Here is a 14,821-nt window from a genome sequence, read left to right as displayed (position 1 = left end):
TTCTAGCCCTTTCCCCGCCTAAACCCATAAAACCTCGTCACACCTCAATAAAGTATTCCAGTTGTACCTCTACCTTGTCTGTGGACCCGTCAGTGCTGTGTCATGGCCCCATCCCCCCTCGGACCGTGGCATATATCAATGATTTCTCCTAAAAAGGCTGTCCTCTATTATTCATTTGGGAGAATGGAGATGAGAGCAATATGTATTTGTACTTCAGATTAATGGTAGTCTTAACATCTCCATTTTCTCCATCTGAGCATAAAGTTCAGCCCATAGAGTGACCTCTGTCTGAATGTGTAATGGGTGAAAAAAAGTGAGACTTACTATGAGCTTGTTTTTGAGTCCTAGTCATGTACACACTAAATTGTTCATAAAAGAGCTGTTATGGCTAGTTACACATAAAGATTTGCTGAGCTAGGTGATGATTTCAGAGCCTGACCTTGTTCAGCATCTTTTGTAATGCCTTCCCTTTTTAAATTTGTTATTTGTGATGGAAGATAAAGTAACAGCTAGAGTTGTTCCATTGATTTATATGAGTTTTATAAGTTCCAAGAAGCCTTTTAGATGGAAGATGACTTTCATTTCGACTTTAATGCAAAATGTCCTTCATAGGAATATTTTCCATATTGGAAAGTAAAATTTTCTAATGTTAGGAAAGGTCCAGTTCAAGACTGATTGTATTTCTTATAACACAGCTTTGCTTCAGTTAATCATACAAAGCACATAGTAGATAATGCTGCCCTAGGCACAGCTTTTAGACCTGGTGTTGACTTCAGTGGGTGGCTCTAGGTGTTCTTATTTTGTGATATTTGAGCTGCTGTTTTATTTGACAATGCATTGTATGGCAAAATAGTATTTTAATCTCTCCTTCAAAGTTGCGAAACTGAGGAATAAAAGAACCATATTGGGGGTGAGGAGGGAAGACACTGCCACGGTATTAAAAATACACCAAAGCCCCTGAAATTTATGTTGCAGGGTATTTAGGTGCTCACTGAGACCCTGATATTAGCTACCTGCTCAGAGTCACACACAAAAGGTCATGTTTTCTAGGACGTTTTTCAAAATAAACACTAAGGAGAATTTTCATACAAACTATCCACTGGGTGGCAGAAGTAGATCAGAAAAAAACCTACTCAAACATAAGGAACATAAGAGGGACATACAATACTACCCACTATTTAAACTGTTTTGTGGCAGCACTATATGAATCTGACACTTGAGCTGGATGTATTTGAGAATAATATATCACGTGAGATAATACATGAGGTTTTTGTACTCTCTTCCCCTTTCTTTGTGTAGGCAGAAATACACTTCTGCATGCACACATTCTCATCCCTTCTTTCTTTTTTTCCCCCTCACCAACTACAGGAGAGCATTTTCAGAGGGGAAGAGCACCTTCCCCTTCCTGCCCTGCCTTCCCACCTTTTTCTTCCCGTGCCTTTGGGTGGAGGATGCTGCTGTGAAGCTGGAGGCTTTGCTGTTCTACTCCCTCCTTAAGCAGAACTTACTGCTTTGGAAAAATTACAGAGGGAGGTGTCTTAAACCTTTGTCTACTCCAGTGTTGCCATATGTAAAAGAAATTTTTAGTACTGGGACAATGAAAATCCTTTCCAAAGGTGCATGTTCCCAGGTGATTCAGGTCCTTGAGCTGATCACTTTTACCAGTAGCTGTCCCTTTGTCTTACCTGGGTTTGTAACTTAAGGCAGATTTGTCAGCTTAAGGAGTTGGACCAGTTGTAAAATAGTGGGCAACTAGTTAAGAGACATAGAGGGAAGCTGATAAATTTAATAGTGATTTACAACCCGCACCCCAGTATGGTGAGTAGCCTACAAGTTTTAGGTGAGCACAGTGAAAATAGTAGGAGTTACGGACTAGTTGACTTAGAAAGCAACTAAGAACCAAGAGGTAAGTTTTATCCTTGAAAATTTTGTGATAAAAATAAATTTAAAGCACAGTCTACATGTTCCTGTCTTATGTGTAATTCTGTCAAAAGTAGTCCAAGCCAAGTTAACATTGTTATCCAGTATGCTTCACATATGTGTGTGCATCCTGTTATGATAATAGAACATAATTCCTTTGTCCACTCTAAAGTCCCCATATCCTAAGTGACCTAAGAGATCCTGAGGGTTTATAAGAATATACTATTTTCGTTCAGCCCCTGGTTTATGGTTTGTTTTGGTTTGGGTTTTTTGTTTGTTTGTTTTTTTGTTTGTTTGTTGGTTTTTTTTGTTTTTTTTTAAACGCATTCTCTACAATATCTGTAAGAAAGAAATATACCTAGTTTTGTCACTGTTTAGGATTTTTTTACGGAGGATTTGGCCTTGTTGCCAAAATCTGTCCTTTATATCTGCCTGTTTCACTGCTCTCCAAACAGTCCTGCTTCAAAACTCACTCTATTCCCCCTTCTCTGCTCTTTCTGGAGCTCTTGGTCTCTTGCACTGCCTGGGTGGGAGAATGATGCAGTATGGTTACTCTCCATGAATATTTTTTCCCTATTAAATTCAGTGCTCAAGAACATCTTTATTATGTGTTTTATTATGTGAGGCTGTGAGGACTGTGGCTCTCAGAAAAATGTATTGCCTAGCAGGTGGGCAGAGCATGTGGTAGGACGGGTTGAGCTCAGCATCTGGAGGATTATGTCTCACTGCATGTAGGACAATTGACCTGAAATGCTTTTAATTTACAAGGGTAGTTCCCAATAGCATATTTCTAGTATTATTTCTTTAGAGGACAATGAATGCCAAGTTGTAGTAACTAAAATGAGGTCAGCTATATCAGGCCCAGGCTATTTGACACCAAACTTTGCAATTTCTGGAATGAATTGGATGAAAGAGACTGTTGAATCTTTTTCTGGCATGACTTACTCCCTTTTTATAACTAATTATGGCAGTATTGTTTCACTTTGAATGCTACTGCTAGAGGTACAAAACATTATGAAAGTTTACATGTTTTTTCTGACAGCACAGTATAGATTTTTAGACAAAACTGCTTATAGCTATATTTTATCTAATCTTTGAGCAAAAATATGAAGATATGATTTCACTGAACATGCACAGTGAAATACACAAAATTCTGTATTCTATACAAATCTTATACATAACTTCTTTTGAAAATCAGAAGTTTCTGAATAAAAGTAAGTGTTCTGCAAACAGGTGTGATATATGCAGTAAGGTGTTTGCCATGTTGAGGATTTTTACTGAAGAGCAATAATCCTGCTACAGAGAGGTAAGAGCAGTGGGGGAATGAAGGATGTTTTTCAATAGTCTGTATATTTTTATGCCAGATATAAAGTAAGAAAGTTAGTCTGCTGGGCACACTCACTGAAGAATTGAGCATTATTCAGGTCCAAATTTATTGGCAGGAGTAAGTTCTCCCAGCCAGTCTCAGTTCTGGGAGTTCTGGCACAGTAAGACCACAGCACTGTTAAAAAAAAAAAATCAAAATATTTCTTGGCTATCACTTAGAAAATGCCAGTTTTGAAAGCTGAATGGAAATTGGAATATTACTAAAACACCTCAGAAAATTAACCCTAAGCACATTTTGTCAATATTTAATTTTGATGATGTGTAAAATGCTCATCATAAAATTTGCTTGCAGAAAAAGAGGATACCAATTTAACAGTCTTAAAATACAAAGAAAAAGCCCCTGAAGACATTAAATATACAAGAAGAGAGCTCTAGTATTTGGGGTTTGTTTGTTTGTTGTGGTATCTTTTTTTGTTTTAAACATATATGTTTGGAGTACCCTGCTGTATTTAAATATCATATAGTCAAATATATTTATTTTTCACCTTTGCTTTCTGTAGTAAGGAAAATTAAATCTAAGACATGCTACACTCATCTGCTGGGATAGAAATTATTGTTTTTTTTGTGGAATGTACAGAATTATCTTTATTATCCTCTGTATTATTTTTCTTTTTTTTTTCCCTTTACCATTTAAAGAAACAGCAGAAACTTAAGGTTTAGCCAACCTTGTCATTAATTGTCATTAAATTATATAAAAATGAACAGAGTACTCATGGGCTATTGTTATTAGCCCAGGAGAAGTTATGGTCTTAGGGACATTGTATTATGCTGACATTAGCTTTGGACATGCAGTGCTTCTAGTAACTTGAGCATATACATTTTCCAAGCAAACAGTCTAGATTTTCCAAATAAAGGATGTTGAGTGGAAGGACATGCTGGAATTGGAAAAAAAAGCCAGGGTGTGGGAAATGTTAACTCACAGAGCAATTGAGTAATGTTAGTTGGTCCCTGTTCCATTCCCCACTGACCTTTCCATAAATGAACCCCAGGATGACTCACCCTGCAGTTCCACCTCCACATCTTGCCTGCCCTCCCTGCCTTTGGGGCTGCTGAGAAGTTGCAATGGCAGTCACCTTCATTTGGCTCATTTATAACAGCAATTTGGTGTTTAGGCTTGGGGGTTTTTTTCAGCTTCTATGCATAATATCCCTTTTCTTTCCTTGGGTTAAGGTAGAACTCAGTGTATTGTGATGTAAAATTGCATCCTTTCTAAAAGAATTTTCACTTCTGTTCTTCTCTAAGGACCATCCTAACACATTTAAGCTGAGTATTGACTTCTCAATTACCATGTCTTTAAATATTTGATGCCAGTTTAGCATGGTGCATGTACTACCAAGGAAAAACAGCTCAGTGTTACACAACGCATGATCTACCATCTTTTTCCCATATGTCAAAGGGCAATAAACAGTGATGATGACAAGAATATTATCTGTTGATCTTGAAGGAAAGTATTATTCTTGCTTCACTTCCTAAGTTTCCAGAAATCAAGTTCCCAAAGACACTGCGATCAGATTTTATGCTAGAGACACAAGTTTACTGCTGAAACTTGTGTAATAACAGGATGGTCTTGATTATAATTTGAGCAGTAGCACTTGAAACTACAGAACTGGAAAGAAAACTCCTGCCTGTTCTCTGAACCACTCAGGGTCCAGCAGATTTGAAAAGGAGTCAGAAAATCACTGAGCCATTGCAGCGAGCCATTGTGGGAGCAAGGCAAGCCTTGCAGCACTGAGGCATCATGCCATTTCAGGAGTCTGTAGTTCCTCAAATGCAATTCCATTTCATGTACTTTTCTGATTTTTTTTTCCTATCTCCCCCTCATGTTTTCCTTGTTTTTCTGGCTCTGTGTTCACAGTTTAGCTCTTGAAAGAGAAGGGGGAATAATCCACTTACTTAGTGGGAATTTGTGTGTGTTAGGCAGACTGAAAGGGAAAAATTGCTGTTTCTGGAGATGCCAGTAGTCTGATATCCTGGAGTTGTTCCAGCTGTCTTTGTTAAAAATACCCATTGAATTGTAGACTTGCCTTGAGCACTTCTGATTTGCTTAAATTTATAACATCCTTTGACAAAAATCTCCATTATCTAATTTTTGTGATATCCTTATTCCCCTGTTTATTGTACTTTGACAGCTGTCTTTATGTTCATTAAATTAAGTGAATGGGTGACAGATTGTTAGGAAGGGAAGTATTCCATATAAAATTAACTTCCAGTGCCTGTTTCTTGGAGTTGGCGAGAGAAGCCTAATAAAAACTGGGTGCTTAAACATGTAGCATTAGAATACAAATAAAAAAACCTGTGGTTCAGTTATAAAATCTTCTACTGGAAGACAATGCACACCTTGAATAATTCCCAGTGCTCATATTGATTGTACTCAAAATCAAGAGTTGGACTTTATTTGATATAAACTTATAGATGTATATGAGTTTTCAGTAGAAAGTAAATATATAATATCTTGACTTGATAAATTGTATAATATGGGAGTACTTTTCACAAACTTCTATTATACTTTAGCAATTATAAAACTTTTATATGAAAGGCTAGAACATAAACCAGGCAGTTTACTTAAGTAACAATGTAAGGCTGCTTAACATTATTTTCTCATTTGCTCACAATTTAGAGGTTTTTGAAAAAACACTGAACACAGGCAAACCCAGGAAAATAATACCTGCAGCAGAGAAGAGATTGCTTCAAAAAAACCAAATGATGGAGAGGGAGGAAAAAAAATGGAATGTGAACTTCTGTTCAAATGTGATTGATAGGGAAAACATCCCCCTTTCTGAAATCGTAGCCCTAAGGAAACATATGGTAGTACTGTCACTGATTTTCAACAGGGCTAGATTTCATCTATATAAATTCTTTCTCTACATGAAGAATAAATTTGTAGTATTGACTAGGCTATAGAGCAGGTGCAATATTGTGCAATGTCTGACTTTGCCTTTACTCATTTTGGGTTCTGTATCTTTAATAACAGTGGTACATAGGTCATGATAAAAAGTTAAATGTTATTAATTCTTAATTAATATGAGAAAAATGTTGCTCTCAAGATGAAAACTATGATTCTATACTTGATATTTGCATATATAGGAACATAGCAAATGGAACTGTTTTATTGGTCTTAAGATTGGGATACTGAAAAAAATATTAAAGATGATCTTCCTTTGAAGTCAAAAGTGAATAAGATAATAGTAGTGGACATAACACACAATACAAAAAAATATAAGGTTAGATAAGAAGAAAAGCTTTTGACAATATTGTTAAATAAAATTGATAAGATATTGCCTGGGTAAAGTGGGAATTCCTTATTGCTGTATGTCTTTAAGAGTAAATTAGGCAAATATCTGAAGGAAATTATTTAGGGTAGGGACTATGATTTCACGAATTTCTTTTCCCTGTTTACGATTCATTGACTTTCGCGACCTCAGTTTACCCTAAGCTATCATTTTTTTAGGAATTAACATTAATGGATGACTTTTTAATTAACTTTCATTAACCATTTAATAACAAGGAGAAATCCATTTTTCAAACTGACTTTTTTCTTTGATACCCTTAAGAATCTATATAGTCTGCCCTCTGGCACATGCAGCCACAGTCATCTACCCCGTCAGGTTCTGCACTTGATTACTGGTTTAGCCTGTAGTTGGACTCAGACTGATGGGATCTATCTTAAAATTGTTCAACTGTTTCCACTTCCTGTGTGGACTTTTCTTTAGAGGAGGCAGAGTAAAGCTGCTCAGGCACCACATATGACTTGATTAGCTGACAGCCTTCTCTGATGCTGCTGAAAATCCACTTTACAAAGTGTCATTCTTAGAAGTCATCCCCAGGTAGGGATGGTTATTCTCACTAGGTCTGTAGCTGAATCTAAATAACTAAACACTTTTCACTTTTCCACCACGGTGGTGTAATTTGAATGTATGTTTAGGCAGCTTGTGAATTCACAAACATCCTTGGAGTCACTCAAGATTCTCTGCTCTATGTATCTGCGAGTTCTGTATCCAGTAAGTAAATTTATGGCAAAAATAGAGGATCACCATAGGAATCAAATAAATGAACTTTTGTAGTTCTCTAATTTTTGTTTTTTTGACAATTTTTGTTCTGTGCATGTAGAACTTAACCATTAATTTTTTTTTTTTAAAGAACAAACCTAAAAAACCCCAACTTTGACTCATCACAGGTATATGCCAAATAGTTGGGATGAGCCAGGCACAGCATAATTTAGAAGTCATTCTCTTCTTCAGGATTAATCTTTTGACTATTTCTCAGTCCAGAAGAGTAGCTTGGATTTTCTTCTTTGTAAAAAAAAATGTACAAAGCTGCTCTAGAAGTCACCGTGCCCTCCTCACAAATGTAGGAACTTTCCATTATTTTACTCTCCATGTTTTCGGACACAAGGTTCCAGCCCACCACCACTGACTCTTTGTCCCAGGAAAATTGTGTGATCCTTTGTAAATGAGCATTTTTTCTCACAAATTTAAACCCTGGCTCTTAAAAAGTTTTGGAGTACTTTCCATTTCTACCAGATGTTCCACCCATGTTTTATGGGAACAGATGAAGTCATTTAAGGATGTGGGGACATTTTTTGATCCTCGAAACTTGGATTATACTCTTCACAAACATCTGAAATGTCCCTCATGCATTAGAGTCTAAATGGAATTCTGCACCACTGAAGCAATCCACAGGTTATGATAACAGCTGTTTTTATTTCCCCCTTCTATCTCTGAATGATAATTCAACTTGAAGGATAACCATGTATTCAATGAGTTAAAACTGTGAATATATTCTGTTCCTTACCTTTTTTCTCTTGTATAATAAGGTGAATGATCTTGGCCTTTTTGTGAATGAAGACTTTTGTAAAGAGAAATCTTTATGTCCCTTCATGTCTCTATCAGATGTTTGATACAATTACAAGTGTGGAAGGTCATGGTGATCATTGCTTCAAGCCATCCTCTAACATGAAATTGAATTTCTTTTTAACTACTATGTGATATGCTAGGAAATCCAATGGGAGTGGGGCTGCTTCATCCCAGCAATATTCCATAAATTATGCTTTACTTCTGCTCCTCATCATGTGTGCCCAGCTCTTCATTACACTTGGAGGACACAAGGTACAAAATAATTGCTCTATTCATTTCTTTTCACTGCTTTCTATGGACAGTCCTGTGGGATTGGTTCCCAGATTTCTTTGACTCTTGTGCTGCTCCACTGCTTTTGAGTTCTGTCATTCTAAGAAGCTCTGAACCACCAGCCCTGTTGTACACTCTCCCCATGATGCCTTTTCTTTAGCTGCACTTTTTTCTGGTCATTCATTTTCCTTGGAGCTCAGTCCTTCATCCAGCTTGACTCTAAGTTCTGCAAAACAGCAGTCCCAGTTTCAAAGAATGTTTATTAGTCTTACAGATGTACTTTCAGGATGATTTATTATCTTTCTATTATGAGCCCTTGCTCAGAATGAGAGTAATGAGAGAATGTCCTCCTGTCACTCTGCATGCAAGGCTATTGCTTCAGGTGGTCACGCTTCTTCATACTGACACTGAGCACTCAAGTATTATCCAGAAACCACCTTACTCTGTTCGAGTTCTGGAGATTCCCATGAGTTGGTTCAAATCCCTTCCCAAAACACCTTGATTAGAAGTGTTAATACAATAACAGCACAAAACACTTTAACGTGAAATAAAGCACACAAAGTAAGCTGCACTTCTCTTCTTGTCTGCAGTGGATTAGTATTAAGCGTAATTTTTTCAACCTTACCACCTGAGCACTGCTTCTTCTGTGCAGGTCAGTAACCAGTCCAACAGCTCTGCCTCTTCTGAGCCATGGTGTCTGTAGAGAAGTGCTACAGGAGATCCAGAAGCTCTGGGGTTGACCACTTCCTTCCAGAAACTGCTTCCAGCCCTCCAGCAACCCCAGAATTTCTTTTCCTGTAAGGTGGCAATCCTCAGCATAGGCTGTCTTACCATCTGATGCCTCTGAAGTCTACTGCACCTATACCACATGTGTTGGAGCCAGTTAAGAAAGGTATTTTCTTACTCATCTGGCCAGTAACATTTTTGTGATATTTCTGCACCTTGAAGTCCTTCAGTATTTTCTGATTACATTGACAATTACTTGTGTTTTGCCTCTGAAAAAAAAATTGTGTGCATGAAGTTTCCATGCAGCTTCTGTTCATTGTTTGCTACTCTTGATGATTATTTAAGCACTGTGTTCTCTTTCTTCACCAAGAGGCATTTACAAAATGATTTTTCCCTCAGGCTTCAGAGTCCATCTCTTGAACAGACTCTTCTTATAGGAATTGCCCAATCAGCTAGCTGCCTTCCTGTGCATCCTGTCTTCTGCTGGCAGTAAAAACAGCAAGTTAGGCAATTACTTAAGTTACAGCCTTTCCATTCTAAAATCATCTACTACTTAAGAGTAAAAAGGAGCTAATATTTAAACACACTCCTTACATGTGGTACTATCTAAAGGCTGTTTATTGCTTCAATTCTTCTTGAATGTGCTAGACCAGAAATCCTAGTGTGCTGGTTTAAAAGTTAACCAGCAGGGGAAATGAACTCAACTCAAACGAGAGATTATAAGTCAGAATAACAATTTAATAAAATAATACAATAAGTACAATTATACAGACAAGCAATTGGTTTTAACCCACAAAACCCAAATGTATAACCCAGCACCCTGGGGCATGAACAAAGTGGTGTTCCTTGGGCCCGCCCCCACCGAGTCGAAAGTAAAGGGAGAGGGGAAAAACCTGCTGGTGGGGGAGCTGTTGCAGTCTGGTCAAAAGTGGTGATTGCAGTCCAGTTGAGGGTGGTGGTCTCAGTCTGTTTGAGAGCGGTGAGCTGCAGTCTTCCTCTGGATCCCACGAGTGGTAGAAAAGTTCTGAAACTCCAGGTTTATATATTCTCCAGTTCAGGCAGGAATGGTCAGTCGTTCCCTCAGAGCGGGGAATTCCATAAAAGGATGCTCAGTTCTTCCCTCAGAGCGGGGAATTCCATAAAAGGGTATGAGGACAGGAACACCCCCCCACCTCGCAGACACCCCACCCCCCCCCCCGACAACAGTTTCTGGGAAATGGCATGGAGGGCCATAGAATACACAGTTTTGGGCTACACCCATCCAGTGATGAATCGGTCCCAGCTGTTCTAACTAGGACACCTAGGCTTACCTAACTTACTTTTTTGTTTCTTTTTTTGTGCAGAAGTTGTGAATGGCAGGGCAACATTTTGAGGCAGGACAGAATTTTCTTCTTATTCCCCTTATATCCAAAGCAAAACCAGTGAAACCACTGCTAAAATGAAATACTTCTCCATAGAGGCACTTCCTAGAGTGATTCTTATATAACTTACAAGGTCAAAATCAGATTTCGGGAGCTGCATATGATCAAGCTGCTTTAAGTTAATGATCTCATCACAGAAAAAATCTGGAGTCTTAGCCAGTGCAAATATATTTTAAACAATTTTTGCCTACCGCACATCTAAATTTAGTTCAGAGCTAATCAATATGGATTATATTAATTCACAAGAGAACAAAATAGCTCATGGTGTGGTTTGCAAAGGGCCCGAGTTACAGGACAGCTGTTGAATCAATAAGTTCCCACACAGTGTGCTCAAGTACTGGAATCTGCTACGTGCAGTCTCCTATCTGTGAGTAATCCTACATTTGTTCTTTTTTTCTCATGTCAAATCAGAGTGACTTTATCTGGGAGAACTTTCTGTACAACCGGACTAAACAAAAACGATATACGCGGGCACAGTTTCTGTATCTTAAGTTATGCTCAGTGTGGTACTCTGAAAATCATAGAATGATTTGAGTTAGACCTTAAAGCTCATCTAGTTCCAACCTCCCTTTTAAGGGAAGGGACACCTTCCATTAGACCAAGTTGCTCAAAGCCCCATCCAACCTGGCCTTGAACAGTTCCAGGTATGGGACATCCACAACTTCTCTGGGCAACCCGTTTCAGTGGCTCACCACCCTCACAGTGAAGTATTTCTTCAAATATCTAGTCTAAACCTGCCCTCTTTCAGTTTAAGGTCTAAAAATAAGGTCTAAAAGTGTAGAAGAGCCTACTGAACTAACATAGCACTACACAGTGAAGCAAAGGAATTATAATTTTCCAAGTTTGAAAGTTTTTGTGCATTTTAAGTACTTATCTTCTGGGTTAATGACTACAGTTACCGAAAATCAAATGTACAACCCCATTTTTTAAAGACCTATTTTCTCCATGAGGGCTATTCACATTATGTAACTTCATTACAGATTGTATTGTTAATAAAGTATAAAAACCTAGTCTAAATGTCCTTGGAGAAGCCTCTCCTCAGTGTTTATGTAAAGAGACAGCATTCCTAAAGTGGACACCCAACTTAAGTGTTTGTATCGGTTGCTCAGAGTACCTACATTACCATCATTTAGCTATGAAGAGCTGTCACTTAAAGCATGGAAATACAACTCTTCAATCATATTTTTTTAAAGCAATAGCTTAAATGACAGAGATTTTGGAAGCTTCTGTTTTGCAAATCCTGGGCTCCAACTACTATTTTTGTTTATTCTCACACATTAGCTCTAGTTTCTCTTTTATCAGACCCCAGTCCCTGCTCTCACCATGATAATGAAGAATTCAGTTCAGAATCTTGACTATGCCAATATGGTAAACCAAAGTACGTTTATTGGAGAATTGATGGAAAATACAGAAACATTGGTTTGCCATAAGGTTGTTGAATTTCTGTCCCTTAAAATAAAACCTGCTCTTGCAGAGATGGTTTAAGAATGTAATATGGTTGCTGACAGCATAATTAAGTAAATGTCTTGCAGTGCTAGTTTTCCATAGCATAAATTCTAAGTGATGTGACTACTACAGGTCCCGTATTTATTAGGTTTTCCTACTGTGGTTATGCACCCCTCCCTGCATCTCCCCACTCCTCCTTTCCAGGTCACACTGTGATCTAAGAACTTGGTTGTGCTGTCGCTTTTATATTAAACCTGGTTTTGCTGATACCTTTGCCGGTGATTCCTTAAGCAACCTTAAAACACTCATTCACGACACTTACACAGTTTGAAGTTGTCTAGAATGCACCCTCATTAAGGTGTGAGGTGTGATCCTGGTGTCCTAAAGACAGCCAAAACTCTTACTAAATTTGGCATTCACAGGCAAGCATATGATTATCAGAAGTGTGAGTACACTTTATGTATTGGGCATCTGCTGAGGTGTAAAGAAGTATTGGTATTCACCAGAATGGGGTTGATCCCATGAGAATTATCTATCATACACAGGTGTAAATTGAGCTGGTTCAGCATCAGCACTTATCTCTGAGATTACTGGTTCCCGGTTGGCTTCCTAGTATTTACTGGCTGATTGTAGGGATGGATAAAAATAATCATAGGCACAGAATTTCACTGAAACTTCAGGCCAGACAAACCTGAAAAGCAGAAATGATGTTTGAAGCTAGCAAAAAATACTCTTAATCTTGAATCACAGAGTATTCTGAGTTGGAAGGGACCCACAAGCATCCTCAAGTCCAACTCTTAAGCAAATAGCCTATACTGGTTTATGAACCTGCAACTTTGGCATTATTAGCATCATGACAGATAGATAGTATGATAGATATTTTGCATGAGATCACTAGTAACAAATACAGAAGTTGATGTAAATTAACTTGTAAATCAAATTATATGACCTGAAAATTATTAATTGGAAATAATCTAAGTATGTGGGGTTTTTTAACCATTATTCAGAACAGTATATGAATTTAAAAGATGCTGTTTCACACCCAATCTTTTGTACCTTTCCGCTTCATCTGCTCCATCTGTCGATCACTGAAGGACATGGGAGAGGGCCCTCTGTTGCCTTTGTGAGGGAAGAAGAGGAAATTGTGGATGGTTAATTGGGGCTTGGGAGAATTGATCTTCATATGATTTCTCCAATGATGAGTCATTACCTCCAAGACTGATATCTTCAGGACTATGCCATACAAACACTAATACACACATCAATATGCACACCACGTAAAGCTACTAGTGTGCAAATCATTACAGAAGCAAGCCTATGTAATAATGAACTGTTTATTAATGTACATTTTATGTTTTACAAACTTTTCAGTTAATGCAGCACAGCTATGATACTATCTATCCTATCCCTTAAAACTTCACTGGGGAAAAAATGGAAAAATTAAAATTTTTCTTGAGCAAGGAAAAACAAGGGCTACAGAATGTGATTTCTATTTCAGCAGGACAATAGACACAGAAGAATAGGTTTTGAAAAGGACTTAATCTCAGGCAGTAAAACTTGAATCTTCAATATATTTAGGTAATATAGATTTATCTTAGTGTAATGTCTAAGAGTTTCCACAAGGAAACAATTTTGTATCTACATAGCCTTGGCCAATGCAACTTGTTTCTAGAATAACCAGAAACTTAATTTAAAACCACAGAATCATGAGACAAAGAAAGGCATTAAGCGTGGGACAAAGATGACACAATTTTTAATTGCCTGAAGCTAGACAGGAATGTAGCAGAGACCTCAAAATGACTAATTTGGATGCAATTTGTCCTTAGACTTTAGTTTGCATTTTCATTAAATTTCATTTTTGCATGGCCCCACTGGGCACCACATCAATTTATGTTTTACATAAGAATGGGGTTTTCCCCCTCTTCCGACTCATCGTTAGGAAACAATATAAAATGTTACTGATATGCAATCAGCTAAAAATTCACCATTTTAATAATTTAATGATAGGAAAATCTAAATGAATGAATAAACATAATGGCAACACAACAATCTACTTGGGGCTGTGTTCACATCCACTTTGTGCATCATCTCCTAACATGAACAGCCTATGGGCTAAAAATACTGACCCTTCTATCCCATTTTTTGTGTAAGTTAAAGAAAAGAATTTTTAGTGAAGCCTGGGTGATCACTGGTAGATTTAAGTCATATGACAGCTAGTTGCAATTGAGATCGCTGCATTACTACTGCAGTTTTTCAGACTCAATTGTAGATGCAGCTGAAGGCAAAGTTTATACATATAGCATTTCTAAATTGATTCCCAGGACATAGATTTGTTAATCAGAACATAGTCAAAGCTTATAAATGATTAATGTTTAAGGAGTCGCACTGGACACAAATGGTGGGAAACTGATGTCAATATAAATATTCTCTTCATATAAACAATGAGCCAGAGATGCTACACTTTGAAAAATATTGATTCTGTTAGAGTTAAACCCTTTTAGAGTTGGCATTTGCTATTATGTACTCTGTAGTTTGTTAAAAGTTATTAATTTTTTTCATGAAGTTTTTAAGCTAGAATAGGTATTGTCTACTCTATGAAAATTCATTCACAGAATCCCTTAAATATCTCTCTTTTAGAGGCTCTTCTTCTAAATTGGAAAAAAATATACAGAAAATACACTTGTGTACCCTTAGCGTTATATATACACACACATACATATGAATGAATTCACTGACAGCAATCAAACTGCATCATCATAAACTGAGATATACATTGGTTTATTGCTGAGTGCTCACTTT

Source organism: Pipra filicauda, unplaced genomic scaffold (assembly GCF_003945595.2).
Source record: "Pipra filicauda isolate LSUMZ 115617 unplaced genomic scaffold, ASM394559v2 scaffold195_size2193078_pilon, whole genome shotgun sequence".
In the NCBI taxonomy this organism is placed as follows: domain Eukaryota; kingdom Metazoa; phylum Chordata; class Aves; order Passeriformes; family Pipridae; genus Pipra; species Pipra filicauda.
The sequence above is the reverse complement of the archived record's forward strand: the minus strand, read 5'-3'. Positions refer to the sequence as shown.